At 36.8% G+C, this 13,213-nt stretch overlaps 1 long non-coding RNA gene and 3 other non-coding genes across 4 annotated transcripts in view; 3 read left to right on the forward strand and 1 right to left on the reverse strand.

Moving 5' to 3' along the window:
* Positions 1-13,213, forward strand: part of LOC108352541 (uncharacterized) — a 96,854-nt gene that overhangs the window by 56,296 nt on the left and 27,345 nt on the right. The window contains exon 2 of the long non-coding RNA XR_005492483.2: positions 1-13,213. This exon is cut by the window's left edge and continues 23,113 nt beyond it; it is cut by the window's right edge and continues 27,345 nt beyond it. This is a non-coding gene — a long non-coding RNA (uncharacterized LOC108352541).
* Mir3570 (microRNA 3570) lies at positions 11,973-12,089 on the reverse strand. The gene has a single exon (NR_037358.1). It is a non-coding gene; the product is annotated as a microRNA 3570 (primary transcript).
* Positions 11,992-12,091, forward strand: Mir181a-1 (microRNA 181a-1). Its single transcript, NR_031926.1, has one exon. It is a non-coding gene; the product is annotated as a microRNA 181a-1 (primary transcript).
* Mir181b1 (microRNA 181b-1) lies at positions 12,153-12,262 on the forward strand. The gene has a single exon (NR_031899.1). It is a non-coding gene; the product is annotated as a microRNA 181b-1 (primary transcript).

Below are 13,213 nucleotides of genomic sequence, written 5' to 3' on the forward strand. Positions count from 1 at the left end.
TCTGTCTTTACACCAAGAAATGTATTTGAGCAAAGGAAGTTTCCTACTGAAGAAGGGTGGCCAATGCTTTACCTGTGGATGTAGCCTTCTGATTAAATTAGCAGTAGGAGTTTCCGTGCTTACTTCACATGTAAGTTGAGGGTTCCTGTTTTGATCTCCCCGTTCCTAAAACACTGTGTGTCTTTTTAAGGTTTTGTGGCAACTTCCTCTGTTTTTGCCATGTGGGGCATCGCAAAGCCTATTGTAAGCCGGAAAATAACCCCACTACCTCCTCCAAGTTTATCTTTATCTCTGAAGAAAATCTCTTCCAGAACAGCTGTTTTTTATATAGCTCTCTGCAGTATCCTTAAAACTATAAAACTGAAAGACCGGGGCCTGAGGACATATTCTATATCACATGTACAAAAGCATGAAAAAGTCCTGGAAACACCATTGTGCTGGATTTAGTCATATTTCCCTCCAAATAGAAGCATTCTGTCGCACTTGGACTAACTGCAAAGCTCAGGCTTTTGCATCCTCATCCACTAGGAAACTTCGAATGCATGTGTTTTTCCTCTCTGGTCCCCTCCACTCAGTGGACTCATGCAACTGTACTAAAGAGGAAAGCCATGTTTGGAAACATATGCTGTTACAAGAGTGTGAATGTACTGAATTTTAGGGGACAGATGTTTTTAATTTCCAGTATGTTGTGTGTATCTTAATTCCATTATTTCTCCCAAAGTATTCTGAATTTATTATAATGAATGTATGCCTAATTTTAAAATTTTACTGTCCATTCCAATAACGTATCGTTAGTAACTATAAAGGCTTAGAAAATGTATGCTTTCAAAATAATGCCGCTTGCAGTAAAGTAAAAATTATGTCGAAGGGCTGAGGAAAATTGAGGTCCTTTCCGTTCTTTTTTTCCATATGCCCCCAGTCATTTCCCGTAACAGGAATGAGAGTTTATTGGTTGTTACCCTGTCTCTCCAAGGGACATTTTTAGTTCTCTGATATAAATTTTCTAATGTCAGAGAGATAAAAATGGAATGCCCCCAAATGTTTCCATCATATCATGGGATAATTAGGATAATGTAAAAGATATCTCACAGTTTTGTTCATTTGGCATGCTGCAGGATAAAGTGTGCTTTAGACGGACTCTGAGATTGGGATTATTTTCTAAAATTTAATAATTTATCTCAAAGTTCATTTTGTCATAATTCATGCAATACCACTCAGAGTTAACAATGGGAAACTATTAGCAAATAAGTTTTTAGCTTAACAATCTTCCACTTAGTAAGCAGTTTCTTACTTTACAAAGTAAAACAGATACATTTTTCAAATGTTATTGTTGAAATTATGGGGGTTTTGTTTGTGGGCTTTGTTTTTAACCAGAAAATAAAAGGTAAAAATAGAGTGGCATAGTATATTTTCAAAACTCTTTCTCCAGGTGAAAATACCTCTGAATTTAATCCTGACTTCTGTTAGTTAAATAGAAGATGTAGGGAGAATGAATCAGATTGTACAGGTCAGTCAATGTGTTTGAAGCAATGTTGGGGAATCCTCTTTTTTTTTCGTTGACTAATTTGATTTGTTGCTCTAAATTTCTTCCTTTGACAAAAAGCAGAAACACTATGTAACATTATGAAATGTAATTTCAAGAAGATATGAGGACCACAAGTTACAGTGTAAATTGGTGTCTGGAAATGATGCTTGTGGAAAGACTAAAGAGAGGACTATGTGACAGTAATGCCCCTGTTGAGTTGGGGGTGGGGCATTTACACACACATATGAAGAGGCCAGAAGAGGATGGCAAGTGTCATCTCTCATGCATTTTTGACTTATTTTTTTAAAAGGTTGTCTCATCAAACCTGAAGCACACCATTTTGCATAGGTTGGTTGGCCACACACTCCTAGGATCTACCTGTCTTTGCCTGTGAGCACTGGGGATTTAGTTCAGGTCTTCTTGCTTTCAGCAAACATATTTACCTCCCTGAGCCATCTCCCTAGACCCACTCACTAATTTTTAGACATTGATATGAACTGAATTAGTACAAGTAAAAGAAGGAAATGTAGATTCTAAGATAAGGTATTTTATTTTATTTTACTTTATTTTTATTTTCAATGGCCTTTCTATTGGTATCCTTTGGGGAAAGTATCTGTCAACTGAAATACTTTAATTAAAAACATACTGAGATGGTATGAACATGTCTGGAGGATGCTGGAATCCATAACATCTTAGAGTATTAGTAAGGGGGGGGGCTTTGGGTTGCTTGATTTTGTCTGTGAAATAAAACTATCATTTTAAATGAATATTAATGTTTATGTTAATGTGACTGACTTTTAAACAAACTGATGCTATGCATAAATGTGTTGGGGGCTGGTCATAAAGAGAAGGATCTACAATTAATCAGTGATACAATTTGTTAAATAAAGCAGGTAATCAGCTTGGTATACATGGATTTTTCTCCGTGTAATAGGAAATATTGCTGAAAGTCATTGGTGTGAACAGAGCAGGGGTAGCTGACGGCTTGCCTCAGGCACCAGCCTACAAGAAACTTTGAAGAATTGGAGACAAGAAAGGATAATTATGAGAAGATCACTCAATGAGACAGTAATATATTGGGTGAGGCAATGCTCCCTACAAAGATACATTTTAGGAAGTAATGAAGTATGGTTGCTTGCAATGCAGTGCAGAGGGCAGGGGCAGAAGGAAGAAAGATTATGTATTCTATGCCAGATGGGTGACAGATGAGATCCAAGGCAAACTGCAGTAGGCTGTATGAGGTCATACAGGAAGCAAACAACATTAAACAGAACCAGAGGACTCATATGTGGCTCACTTAGAAAGGAATTCAGGGGTTTCTTCAGCCTGCTCACTTTAGAACTTCCCTATTGGATGTCACTTTACCTTTAAGTAAATAAAAATTGCAGCAATCCTTTGATACGTTTTTCTTGGGCAATACATTATCATACCTTTATCTACATCTGCATCTTGCTCAATAACAATATGAACGAATATTTCAGAAATGAAATATAATTTATTTTTCCTTTTTTTCTTTTTTCTTTTTTTCAGAGCTGGGGACCGAACCCAGGGCCTTGCGCTTGCTGGGCAAGTGTTCTACCACTGAGCTAAATCCCCAGCCCCCCGAAAGTATAATTTTAAACAGTATACATTTTGTCAAAAATTACTGTAAGAGCAATTAAGATATTTAGGTATGAGGTTTGTTTTTAGTGTGATACTTTGTTCATATTGTTTGAAGGCAATGTACCGTCCATTCACCCAGAAGAGGAAAATTCTTATTTTAGTGGAACACTTTGTCTCAAGTGCTTTGGCTCTTGCTTCAACTTCTCTGTGTCTAAACTTCTGAGAGTGACTAGCAAACCTCAGACCTCAGTGCAGTCCATGCTGAATAGATGGTACCCTCGTAGTGAAGTTAGCTATTTCAACAGCCTTCCTATGTATTCATGTGGTATGGAGAATAGAGACTAAAGAGACTGTGTCTGGATAAACATTCAGAATTTGATGCTTACCAGGGAATCAAGGATAAAGCAACAATTACATATTGAACATCTACTCTGTTCTAAAAATTATATTAGATCCTCAAGGGCTCTGGGAACAGTCTATGACCCCAATAACTTTACAATACCACAAAAGACTCAGGTCGAAAAGGACAGGCTTGGATAAGGGTCTTACATGTCCCTTTCATTTTTAGAAAAAAACATTTCACAGAGAAATTTGTAAGACTGAAGTTAGAGTCTAGATCCCTTTGAAGTTAAGATCCCTTTGACGGTTTATCCCCAACCTACTCCACTAACATATTCTTCCTCCATTTTAAATGTCACCTGCAAGTATCAGAAGACCTTTAAGACTCAAAGTGCACATATCGCATATAATTTACATAGATTTCTTGTGCAATTTTGGAAAAAATGTTTGTCTAATATTGACAAATAAAACAGTGTTAAGAATAGAAGTAGATGCATTTTAGACATTAGATGATCAAACGGTGGTAAGTTTGTCCAAAATTATTCAATATTCAATAAACTGTAAAATAAGTGTCTTCTTTTTAGAAATGCTTCTCTTCGTCCTCTGGCTGGTATTTGTTCTGGTTGTTTGTATAGTAATAACCCTTTTCTCTATAAAGTCCTTCACATTTGTGGATTTGTTTACAGCATGTGTGTTTGAATTTTATAACTAATCTTGATTTTTTTTAAAATCAGTGTATGCTATTCCAGGGGAAATTTAACTCTCTGTGCACTTGTGTGCTTCACTCACATGCTTGGAATGCTGCAGCTGCTTAGCAACCTCCAGGCAATGCTAAAATCAAGTTTTAAGGGAGGAAACTAGAAAGAATAGCGTTGTTTGCATTTGCAGATGGGGTTTCTTTTCAGTGCCTAAACTGAGTTTGAACCAAAATTATTGAATCCATACACTTTTTGATCCTTAAATAATGGAAGCCAAAAGCCTGTATATTTTTGATGGTAAATTGTAGAAAACAGTTATACAAACAGGTCAATTGGGTCACTTTCCTCTGCATTGATCTCCAATAACCAAGTATGAGTGATACAGCAGACAGATTGCTTGCAAATTTTGTTCAGAATGTCTTTGAAAAGTAGAGTACAATGACATCACGTTTTGTCTTAAAGTAAGTATTCCCGTTCGGGACTAATCATACACAGTGTAATGTCAACTGTAATTTTCTACTCTGTGCTAGAAATAGAAAAGGTTGTTCACTTCTGTCATAGCTAAGCTCTCATTACAAATAACTTCTGAAAACTTAGGCCCATTGATTTTCTGAAAATATGCAAATTAAGAAAAAGCACCCCAACCAAGAAGATGCGGACAGTTCTTGTTATGGAGAAACGGTCTCATTTCTCTCCTTCTATGGAGACACATTTGAGTATGGTGTAATTTTCAAATAATTTTTGAAAGATGCAAAGCCACAAAGTATGAAGACATCGCTAAGCTGCCTGGATTATAACAGACCTTTTACAAAGACTGTTTTCACTTCGAGAGAAGCAGAATAATGTCTAGACAAAGTGTCTTTCTCTCTCCAGTTTATTATTCAGTCATTCTAGCCTTTGCAAGATCCTAATTTACAAACTATGATGACCTGTTGATAAATTTAGGAGCAGAGAGCACTATAAGTTACTTATTAAGACCATCTTGCTACTGTGTACTGTTTAAAAATGTATAATGTTGGAGCCCTCTAGAACTATTCTTTATCTAAGAAACTAAGAAATAGAAGCTAACAAAATATAGCTTCTATATTTTGACAAGAGTCCAGTTATCAGAGTCCAAGATCAATTCTTCCATGCTTGGAGAAGTTCAAATCTTTGGTTGTGACATATTTGCTATTCAACTTGAACCAACATGTTTAACGCCATGGATCTTTGAGAGGAATATGGTATTGATGAAACTAAGTATTTAATGTTTGCTGAAATTCTTTTTGGCCTCATTGATGCATGAGGGTAACACAACTGCACTGCGGGCTCCATGATAGAAGATCAGTGCTCACCATAGTCTGCTTAGATTGTTCATTCTTAACACAGCAATTTTTATTGAGGCAATGGAACAATATTCAATGTGTGTGCAATATATACCAAAACTCGAGGGAAAAGATTCACAAGTTTTCTGTTTCACGTTCTTTTATACCATGCAAAATAGTTACCTAGAAAGATATCACGACTGCTATCATTTAATACCATAATTTTTTTAATTCCCACAGATTTTACTTTGAAATGTACTTGTTGTTGCTGCTTAAGCCTCTTCCACAAGTTAGTCATTCAAACTGTTTTTTTTTTACAACAAACTTAGGCTCACTATAATCCCATGAAAGATAAGTTGTATTGTATGCATTGTTCACACAGAGTAATGTATAAAACATTTGGATCCCTGTTGATTGAGAGGACAGATGCCTGGACAATTTATGAAGCCAGAAATATGTCTGCAATATCTTATGAAAACAGTAAGGTATTTTAATGACATAATAAGTGGAGAATGCAGTTCAAAAATAGAGAGCTTAAGAGACTAAGTTAGAGACTGAATTTTGAATATAGCACAGAAAATTCAAAAGACATTTAATTAAATTCTTAAAACACAAAAATTCAACTACTTTTATAATATAACATTCTAGAAAGAAAAATGAAATGTATTGCTTCGAGTGAAACAAAATCTTAAGAGCCTAGAATGGCATTTTGGTTTTGGCTTTTTGTAATAATGTATAATAGATCTCTTTCACTGGAAAAAATTAACCATTTGCATAAATAAGAGGTCTGTTTCTTTTCAAAGATTCTGATTTATTTTTCCAGAAAAGACATTTATTCCAATACGTGTATTCTTTTCAATTTTCAAAGATTAATTCATGTTGTTAAAATTGCTTTGAATCTATGTTAACATATCTGTTCTTCCCCACTGAAGGGAGAAGTCAACTGTTATTACACAGTCTTGGATCAAGGACAGAACATTTCTTTTATAAAGAAATAAACACTGCCCACCATGGCAATGCCACCATTTATAGACATGACAGGATCCTCGATTCAATCATGATTTAATGGTTTCTTTCAAGTTTATTCTAAGTTTCACATTATTGTGATATTAAGTCATCGTGAGCTCTATGAAATCATAATTTAACCCCAATTAATTTTTCTTATCAATGAATTATGTCTATCATTAAAGAGTCAAAGAAATATAAGCAATAAAGATTTCTGAGAGTAGACAAAACAGTTTTCTCCAGAATTGATCACACCAATTAGTTAACAATACCAAATGACAGATGCTACATAGGAGAGTCTGGATGAGAAAGAGAAAGAGAAAGGGAGAGAAAGAGAATTTATGTGATTACAAATAATTGCTTAAAAAATTAAAAATATTTTGGATGTCACAACCTGATTTATTTAAAATAGAAGTTCTTGAGTTTGGGGGAAATGGACTAAGTTCTGTTTGTTCTTTCTCTCTTTCCCTCTCTTCTTTTCTTGTTTTAGGAAGAATTATACATTTCAGAAAATACTTACAGCATATATACAACAAATGAGAAAGGGAGGGAGGTGAGGGAAGCAGAGAGAAAGAGACAGAGAGAGGACTGAAAAGGTTTTCTAGTGGATACCAATCTTTTAATGATGACTGGATAAAATTCTAAAGCACGTTTGTGCACATCTGTGTGATATAGTGATTTAAATGAAAGCAATTTAGGACGTAAGCTCAAGGACAAGCAACCATGACAGATGATCAGGAATAATCACCATCCCCACACTGCAGTGGTGCTGATGATAAAGACAGAGATACATTAGGTTAATCAAGGGCTCCTAACTTTAGAAGAGTTTAAGATTAATTGTTACTTTTACATAGACATCAATCGTCTTCAGAAGTACCTGTCTAGAAAGAACTCTTCCTCCCTGTCAGTCACCTCCACCTACCAGCCAGGTAAGAACCCCACTCCTACAGAGCATTCTAGCTTGCTGGGAATGCAGTAGAACATCCTGGTTTTCTAGGATTGACAGCTGCAATTAAAGGTAAATATTTGTTGTGTACACTTATAAGAAAATTGTATATGGGCATGTGTATCCATATATGAGAGTTTCAATTTTAAAACTTAAAAGACAGCTTTTTCTTTTAATGGGAAAAGCATTAAATAGTTAGGAGACCTGGACTTAATTTGGCCTCTAAGTAATGATTGGAAGGAATGCTATACTTTATAGAGTATCGATTACATGGAGTTTTTATAGAAACTAGGTGGTCTAAATGAGAACAATTTTATTATGCAGATTTTATCCAGGCAGAGGGCTTATATAACCAAGCTGTGTGGCCAGCTTCAAGCCATCACCTGGGTTCTATTCCTTTTAATGTACTGCACAGAAACTTTACAAGCAGAGATGATATGTAGACTTTGACTACTACCATGTTTAAAAATTCAGCATATGATAATAAACGGTTATTCTAAGGCAAGAATGCAAGTGAAATAGTATTCCTAGGGTATTAGAGAAAGGGAGGTCCAGTACTCAAACATGCTGGTACACACCTAACATAAATTGTCTCACCACTAGAGAGGCTGAGACGTGGGATCTAGACATTGCAGCCAGCCTGGCTATACATAGAAAGAGAATGAAAAACTGAAGAAATGTTAAAGTACAGCTGTGTGACTGCTGGGCAACTAAGGGCTCCCATTGCCAAGCCTGACAGCTTGAATTACATCCCCATAGTTGCATGGTAGAAGGAAAGAACCATCTCCTGAAAGGTTACATCTGACGTCAGTATGAAAGGCCTAGCATGCCTGCACCCTTCACCCCAAATAGATGTAATTGAAAAAAATAAAAGGTTCATTTATATTTAAAATGTCTGCAAATAAAGGTGAGGTTCACATTGGAGTTATACTGGTTCATTTTTAAGTCTTATGATTACTGTAAACATTTCAGTTTGTACATGATTTGTAAATGAACAGCATAAAATATTTATGACGTATTTGTATCACACTAAACCATGGGTTTCTTATACATAAACGTAACTGATATGTACATTAAAAATCAGTTGTTTTTTGTTTCAATTACTGGCAATTTTATTAAATAGACTACTAGGATGTTTGGCTTTCACAAAGCAAGATGATAAGGCATTTTATAGGGCGAATAATGTAAATTACAACAGTGCTGAAAGAGAACAGTATCATTCCTTTGGATCTCATCTCTAAAGTGATGACTGTCTTTCAGTCCAGCTTTGACCTGACTGTCCTGTTTCCCTTCATTGGGGACCAAGGGCCATGGTCTCGGCTGAGCTCTTTACCATATTTACTGAATTTTGACCTCTTTGATGTTTCACCTTTCCTACTGAGATGGGCAGAGGACCCTGCGATTATAATAATAAATATGAGAGAGAGAGAGAGAGAGAGAGAGAGAGAGAGAGAGAGAGAGAGAGAGAGAACGAACTTGTAATGTGAGCTCTTAACCTGTCTGACTGGGAAGGGAAAATTGCTAGTGCTCAAACATTTCATGAGACTTCTTGAACAGAGGAATGACACCCCAATGGAAAGAGACATGGACGTGCAATAAGGCGCCTTGAGACCACCAACCCCAGTCATTCTGGAATTATCTTCCATCGTATTTCACAGAGGGCATGTGCTCACTTTGGAAGGGGAAGCGGCAGTCATGTTTCCTATTGCGAGTGTGACATTTCTTACTTCTCGCATTTTGAAAAGAGTCATATTCACAGCAGTAAAGAAAACTAATTTATAAGTGTGCTTATGAGTATGTTCCTACCCCAGACCCCTAAGATAATTTCCAGCTGGCTAGAAGTAAGGCTAAAACGTGTGTGGTGGCACCATCTCCTTCCCTCTCATTTGTCAGATCAATGCCCACATCCCAATTCAGGTCAAGGCATTCGGTGGAGGAGAGGGCTGCAGAGTGACTTTGAGATGCTCTATTTCCCACACTTGCCCTCTGGAAGGACTGGCAGAGGCAGTCACTTAAATTAAATACAGGTCATCAAACAAGATATACAGTCTATTTCTAAAACAGACAACCCCAGCATCCCGAATCCCTGTGGCCTTTTACTGAGGCGCACTGCGCTTCTTTTTCATGTGCCTCTGTCAATTCATGTTAAAGTTTGCTTTGCTTAAAAGTGATATTTCATGTCTTCTCTGACCCTCTTGCTCAAAGCAAAGAGATTGCTTTGGTTTATTTATGACCCGCTAACCTTAAGCAAAGCTGAAATCCTTAATGCTTCCAAAGCCTCGGGAGGAGAAAGAAAAGCTAAAGTAAATTCGGTGTTGGTGCAAATCAGTTTGAACCTGTCCAAAAGACCTTCCAAAATTATGAAGGGAGTATAGTTGGATATGTGTACCCAGATGACATATTTCTGGTGGCTCTCAATTCAGGAAAAAAAAATGTGCAAGGAGACAGATGGTTAACACCAATTTAGAATCCTGGAATCATAACATTTTCTAAAATTAGTCAAATAAAACCATACACCTTCTAACAGAGACTATAAACATTTCAATACTGTTCAACATTAGTATTTTGGCCAATTATTAAATTGGGAAAATAACAATGTAGGCGAGGTTAGCGACTGAAATAGTTTGGAATCAGCATTGTATAAACCAGAGGAATGGTCAGCTAAGTCAGCAAGGAGACATTCTCCCTCTGTAGAATACAGTCCTGAAGTTATTCTCTTACTGTAAGGCAGGCACAGCAAGGGCAAAGAAACTTTTCACCACGGAGAGAGAATTTAAACTATCAAGAGGATCTTGTCATCAAAAACTATAGCCATGAGAAGGGTACATGGATTATTTTGGGTAAATAAGAGTTCATCATTGCCCAGCTGCCACACTAAGATGTGTATGTGAGCGATGCGCAGTTTAATCTGATTTCTTACTAGGCACCAACCGCTTTCAGTCTCCCAAGAACTTCAAGATGGTATTCTCCATATTTTTATGCTAAGAATTTGAGAAATTTGGACTTTTTTCTACAGTGAATTTTAGAAGGTTCCGGAAACCCCTCACGCTGTTGTGCTTTGCTACTAATTGTGATTTGGATGGAGTTTGCTTGATCGTAGTTCCAAGTTTGTACATTGAGATAGGGCACTGATCATGACTTAGAGTGTCTCACCTCCGCACGTTTGGACAGATGCTAGTGGATGTCAGAAGCAATGACAGTTATGTATAGACCAATGGGATGCTGTCACCAATATAGTAGTGCAATGGGCAAGCAAGGGAACATGAGTCATATGCATTCAGGTGAAACTGATAGCATAAACAGATGACCCCAGGAGGACGTGCTTTTTTTTAATGCCACGAGACAGTCTTCTGCAGGAAAGCTGCCTATCTCAAAGGAAACCACACAGTTATATTCAGAGTAGTCAATTTTGTGTCCCATAACTATCTGAAGTCTGAATGCATACCATCAGCAGATTATTGCCTTATCTACCTCAAAACACCAAGTAGAGAGACTTGTCCTGTTTACAAGATACTAAGCGACTACAGGTTTAGCATACAATACTCTAAGTGAACAAAACGTATATGCATAAAAATTTGGACTGAATGGTTCACCAAAATTTTATTAATAGTTACAGTAACTTGTATAAAACCAGAAATAGTTGCAAAGTCAGATTTTATTTTTATATTCATTTTCTCATAGAATCCTACAGAAATAGAATGTAGAAATTTTCTACCTTGGTTCTGAGGATTACAAAGGGATTTTTGTTTAAATTGATTATTGAAATCAGTTATAAAGACATGTTTGATACAGTTCATACTAATTCGTAAATGCATTTTACTCAGAGAACTCCTAGAAAAATGGATAGAAGTTATTTCCAGATCCTCTAAATCATAAAATATAACCATGTTAGGACATTAATAGCCAAAGTGAAACAAGTTGAGTCTCAGCTAGTATGCATAGGTTCTATTAATTTTCATTGTCGTTTAAAATTCTGTGTCATAGGCAAAGAAAAATGCTTTAAATTGGTTGGGTTTACTTGTTCTAAAAATAAGTATATTTTAAGGAAATTATACTAATTAAAATGCCTATTGTATACTAAATGTTTATTCCATGCACATCGTAAACATAGATCAAAATTTTTAGCAATTTAGTTTGAGAAAACTTAAGTGGTTTCTGTCTGATTTTTGCATAACCTACATGCTTCCTTGTTGTTCTAATTATATGGACACCAATATTTAAATTATGAGATACTTATATACTGGTTTTTTTTGTTTTGTTTTTTTAATAGATTAAATTTTGTCGAATGATAAATTTTCTCTGCCTTTAACAGCCTGGAACTAAGCCCCCCCAAAAGGTTTTTTCTTCTTCTTTTTTTACTTTTGGAAAAAAATCAGATCCTTTTCTTTGACACAGCAAGAAGTGGAGGTTTGCCAAAGTCTGGGCTGAAGGAATCCCGCTTCTTTTCTTCCGTACTCTTTTGAAATGGTTTAAAATGTGTGACATGTTTGGTTAAAGGATTGGGCTTCCCTCTGCCTCCCGCCTGCTCCAGATTCCCACAGATACTGTAAAATCAGCACACCTCTGGCTCACAGGTTGCTTCAGTGAACATTCAACGCTGTCGGTGAGTTTGGAATTCAAATAAAAACCATCGACCGTTGATTGTACCCTATAGCTAACCATTATCTACTCCGCGGCTCTCTGCGTTTGCTGAAGACAAAACCGCAAGGCAGGACCGGACAGGATTCTCTCCGCCTGTGCAGAGATGATGTTTACAAAGGTCACAATCAACATTCATTGCTGTCGGTGGGTTGAACTGTGTAGAAAAGCTCACTGAACAATGAATGCAACTGTGGCCCCGCTTTTTGCTGTCACAATCAACAGACGTTCCCTCCCTAAGAGAGGTCCTGGAGGTATTAACACAGTTTCTCCGTTTAACTTCTATTGTTTGAATTTTCCAGGTTTGTTTATTCTATTCTTATCAAATCCTATTTCTGTGAGGAAGTCATTGATTTATATAAGAATAGGGCTTTGCTATGCTCCCGAGGGCTACAAATGCGGTACTTCTCAAAAATGCTAAAGTGGTGGATACCCAAAGTCAATACTGAATTGGCTCGGCTTCTTGCTGTATAGTGCAGGTGAAAGGAAGAACCAAAGTATCTTACTTCCGGTTCCGCTGTCTGTCACATTGTTGCATCACAAAAAGTAGCCATCCCCTCATCTTTCATTAGAATTCCTGGTCAAAATGGGCTTGAAACAAGAGCTAATTCTTTTGCTCTACCTATGGAATGACTGAAATGGCTCCACTCCGTAGGTAAGCAGTGGGAAAGTGCATGAATAGCTAAGCAGTTATTATCCAGGGGCTCTTTATAATCATACAGTAGATTCATTCCCCGGAGAGACCTCAGATTGAAGATTATATTTCACCATCTCTATCTTTCTTCTTCCAAGAACCTGATCTGAATTGGTAGACCTAATTCCATGACGTCAAGTTAAGTGTGCGTGCGTGCATGAGCACGTGTGTTTGTGTGTGTGTGTGGGGGGGGTGCGCGCATGCGCGCCCGCATATGTTTCCCAACTTCCTAACTAGTTTGACTCTATGTTTCAAAGAGCACATCTGTCATCAAGGTTCATCACCACCAACGGTAAGTACAATGGTTGGTTTATTATGATTTATAACAAGATGTTCTACATACAGTGCCTAGGGACCTAGAAGATTTTAATTCATTGGGAGCTGTATCAAACTCATTGTCCTTTCTCTTTCTTGATCGTTTAATTCTGATATACATTCAATTCACACTACAGAAATCCATTC

Source organism: Rattus norvegicus, chromosome 13, assembly GCF_036323735.1.
Source record: "Rattus norvegicus strain BN/NHsdMcwi chromosome 13, GRCr8, whole genome shotgun sequence".
Taxonomy (NCBI): domain Eukaryota; kingdom Metazoa; phylum Chordata; class Mammalia; order Rodentia; family Muridae; genus Rattus; species Rattus norvegicus.